The sequence below is a fragment of the Tenrec ecaudatus genome, chromosome 2, assembly GCF_050624435.1.
Source record: "Tenrec ecaudatus isolate mTenEca1 chromosome 2, mTenEca1.hap1, whole genome shotgun sequence".
In the NCBI taxonomy this organism is placed as follows: domain Eukaryota; kingdom Metazoa; phylum Chordata; class Mammalia; order Afrosoricida; family Tenrecidae; genus Tenrec; species Tenrec ecaudatus.
The window spans coordinates 77,173,491-77,177,985 of record NC_134531.1 but is presented as its reverse complement, the minus strand read 5'-3'; positions in this window follow the sequence as shown (position 1 = coordinate 77,177,985).

Below are 4,495 nucleotides of genomic sequence, written 5' to 3'. Positions count from 1 at the left end.
GAAATTTTTCTATATGCAGAACTGCATGTACCTAGACACGGAAACAGAGATGCACACGCAATACACAGCACATGGGCGCGTGTTGTGAGGTGCCATGGTGGACTAATGATCGAGTGATGTTGTTGTTGCTATGTGCATGAGTCTGTCCTGACTCCTAGGGACCCCGTGCACAACAGCACAACACGCTGCCCGGTCCTGTGCCATCTCCGCAACTCTTACTATATTTGAGCTCATTGTTGCAGCCATGTGTCAATCCTTCACCTCAAAGGTCTGTTTCTCTGACCTTCTATTTGTGATGTCCTTTTCCCAACAACACGTTCAAAGTATGTGAGATGAAATCTTACTCTCTTCATTACAAGGAACATCCCTTCTTGTAACTCGATACGGGGAACAGAGACTGAAGAAATGGGCCCCGGGACTGATAATTTTTGATTAAGTAAAGAATACTGGAAACACTTAGTCATCTTGAGGGGACCTGGGGATGAATGTGCAGGTGGAAGCACCCCAGGTTACCACGGGAAGTTTGGTAACATCATGTTTGAGGTTTACACCTGCCAACAGGCCTGGAGAGGACAGGGTATGCATGACCAGAGGTACCAATGCCACTCTAGGACCTTTCTTCCCCACCTCTGTACAGCGAGAATGCCAACACCACACACAGACTAGTCACAGAAGGAGCATGAATGACTAATAAAATAATAAGACAATCATTTATTATAATTTAATGTAACAACAATAAAATAATGTTAAAATAATATTAAAATGTTACGCTGCATAGGGGTCAAACAAAATGCGGATTTAAAAACGTTATTTTTTACTCTGGGACAGAACAGAGGCCCACAATTGCAATGCTGATAAGCACATCTTGAAGTGGGTGAACACGGCTGGGGGAAGAAGGATTTATTCGAGCTTTCTAAAAACAATTCAGCACTCTCAAGAACAATCAGCATTTTGATGTTCCAACTCTATCCATTCATACTATGTGCATTCAACTAGGAAATAAACAGATTTAAATTTTTCTATATAAATATGTAAGATATAAAACTCTTTGAGGAGCCCTGGTGGTATAGTGAGTTACTCTGCTAAACACAAAGTCAGCAGTTCAAAACCACCAGCCATTCCGCAGGAGAAAGACAAGGCTGTCTACTCTTGTAAAGAGTTACACTCTTGAAAACCCACAGGGACAATTCTGCCATGTCCTATAGGGTCGCTATGAGTTGGAATTGACTTGATGGCAGTGAGTTTGAAAACCCAATTTGTATTAGAAGACAAAGAGATAAGTTAACTGTCCCCAAATAGGGCGAGTGTTGATGGCAAACTCACAGCGTTATGGGTAGAATTGTGTCTCCATTCAAAAGAGATAGAGCACATTCCTATCCGGAGCATCTACTGTTTATATTGTTTATTTGGGAACAGGGTCTTTGAAGATGTTATCTGTTAACATGAGGTCATATTGGATAAAGTAGGGTACATCCTAATTCAACATAAGTCACCTCCTTATAAAAGAGGAGACGGACAGGGACAGATGATGGCCATGTGAGGCAAGCGGTAGCGATTGCAGGAGGTTAAGTTTGTAAGGCTGAGAGGCACCGCAACTCGGAAGCAGCCAGGAGGGTGTACCACTAGAGCCTTTGCGAGAAAGTGGTGCCTACTGCACCTGGATGTTGGACTTCCAGCCTCCCACACTGTGGACAACCAAATCCGGTTGTTTCCAACCACCCAGTGTGGGGTGCTTTGTCATGGCAGCACTAGGAATCGAATAGAGGATAAAGAATATGGAACAGTTGGGGGTGGGACTCATGCTCTCAAACACTCACTGACCTCGACATTTGTTCTTTTCCATAATGATAACTTCTTGGGGGTGCAAATCCCAATTAATTATGCACATAAAAGCTTGGAAGGACATTTTCCAAAATGTTAAAACTAAGTCCCTTTGGGTTAGTGAGTGGGTGTGGGGGGTGGAGAAAGGGTGTCAGGAAACTGCTCGCACCTGATCAGCCACAGCTCCTGCTCTCTGCTGCCAGATGAGCCCCTGCCTTTGGCAAGAGACTGATTTCAGGATCTCGAAGTTCTGCCAGGAAAATTGAACTTAACCAGAACAAATCCGCCTTGGGGCCTGGCCAGCCCCAGCTGGGGGATGGAGGGCGGGGTAGAGAAGGGGGATGTCAGAGGGTGGGGGCTGGGAAGGGGCAGAGAAGCCCCTTTGAGGGGAGGGCAGCTCTGTACCTCAGATGTATTCCACATTGAGCTGTGCGCCCCTATCGATTCCCAGGCCCCAATCCAAAAATTAATTGCTGGTGCCACCCTGAAGCTGGCTAAATGTCACATTGATCCCGGGTCGGATGCTGTGTCACCCTGACGTGTGCAGCAGCATGGCGCAAAAGAAGCTTCCAGGAGACAGGCTTTTGCATCCCCTCACAGGAGGCCTGAGCAGCAAGGGGTGGGTCACCCACTAAGTACCGTTAGCACAGGTGTGTACTGATTTTCTAATCTGCAGGGAGCAATTCCAGTGAAACACGTGGGCGGCTATTCTCGATACATTAGTAAGTAAGCACAAGTCAGCCAGTGCTTCCCGGGCCCTTCGGGCCTTGTCAAGGATAGTCCATTTGACAACAGGCTTCGATTCTGTCGGAAGATGCTGTGGGCTTGGAGAAAGACTGATGCCAGTCCTGATTGGAAGCAGAATCTTTGAGGCTGTGAATACAGTGAAATGGTCCACCATGGATTAGCAGGTAAGCACCAGCCAGCCCATGCTTACATTGTTTATTGAGTAATCCAATTGATCATTAAGAGTCAGTGGCAGGCACCATATCCAGCTGCTTCCCCCGGAGTTCAGGTTTCTGACAGAAGCAGGGGAAGTCGTGACCTGGCCTCAATGCCCTGGCAGCCCAGCTGTGCCCCCACCCCCAGCTGTTCTGTTTCTTGTTTTACTGCTCAGGTTGGTGGCAGCCGCAGTCGCAGCATCTCCAGGGAGCGCGTTAGAAACGCAGCATCCTCGAGCCTCACCCCAGAGTTCCAGAATCCATAGGTGCATTCTAATAAATCCACAGGCCACTCTAAAGCACATTAAAACAAGAACCAAATTCCCTGCCATCAAGTGATTCTGACACATCGGGATCTATAGGAATAGAACTAACCCTATGGGGTTCTAAGAAGGTAACTTTTTAAAGCAATTTTATTGGCATATAATTCACATCTAATTCAATTCAGTAGTCAGTCCATCAAGAAGAGTTGTGCAATCAACACCGCAATTAGTTCCAGAACATTTTCTTTATCCTTGTACTCCTTGCTATTAGCTCCCCAGTTCCCCCCAGCCTCCCCTGACACACCCACAAGGAACCAGTAATCCAGGTCTGAGATGGTAATTTTACGGGAGCAGAAAGCTTCCTCTGTCTCCCGTGGAAGCAGCTGATGGGCTTGAATTGCTGACCTCGTGGCTCAAGTATGTAGACTAGGCAAGCAGGTCCCAAACAAACCCATTCTCATCCGGCCAATTTTGGTTCATAGTTTCTGACTGTCAATCTTTGTGGGAGCACTCACATTTTTCTCCCTGCAGCAGCCAGTGGTTTGGAACCCTCCACCTTGGTTTACAGTCCAGCACGTGCTTACCCAACAGCACCACCTTAGGCAAACATAAAAAGAAAACAAACTCCCGACCATCGGGTGGATTTTGACTCACAAAGACCCTTTAAGAGTCACATCACCTAGAGTCGGCATCCACCGGATGGCAATGAGTTTGATGAGGGAGCCTACAGCACAAAGAGCTCGGTGCTGTAGCGGGGTGCGCAGTGGGCTGCTGGCCACAAGGTCAGCAGATTGAGCCGAACAGCCACTCCTTGGGAGAATGATGAGCCTTTCTACTCCCATAGCCCTACAGGAGACAACGCTGGAGACACAGTGTGGGACTTGCTCCCAATCTGATCCCACCACACCGAGGAAAACACTAGGGCTTGCAACAGAACAGCAAGGGGAACAGAGCATGGAAGTCCCGAGGGACTACCAAAAATAGACTTTGGGGCCAGGTGGTGGCACCCCATTAGGCTCGACCGGAAAATACTGCTAAAGGTCAACAAATAGATCTTGAAGTAGTTACAGGCTTTTCTTTTTTTTTTTTGTCATTCATTTTGTTGTTGTTGTTTTCTTTTGTTGCTTTGTTTTGCTCTCTGGTTGTGGGGCGGGGCAAGGGAGAGGGGGAGGTGGGGTGGGGGGTGGGAAGAAAGTGGAACAACAAGTGATCCAAAATCAGTGGCGAGGAAGGTAGAGGAGGCCTGGTAGGGCTTGATCAAGGGTAATGCAACGGAGAGGAATTACTGAAACCAAAATGAAAACATGATAGTGAGACAAGAGGAAAGTAAAAGGAAATAGAGGAAAGAACTAGGAGACAAAGGGTATTTATAGAGGGTACATGAGGGAGGGTGGCAGGGAGGGAGGGGAAAAATGAGGAGCTGATACCAAGGATTCAAGTAGAAAGAAAATGCTTTGAGAAGGATGATGG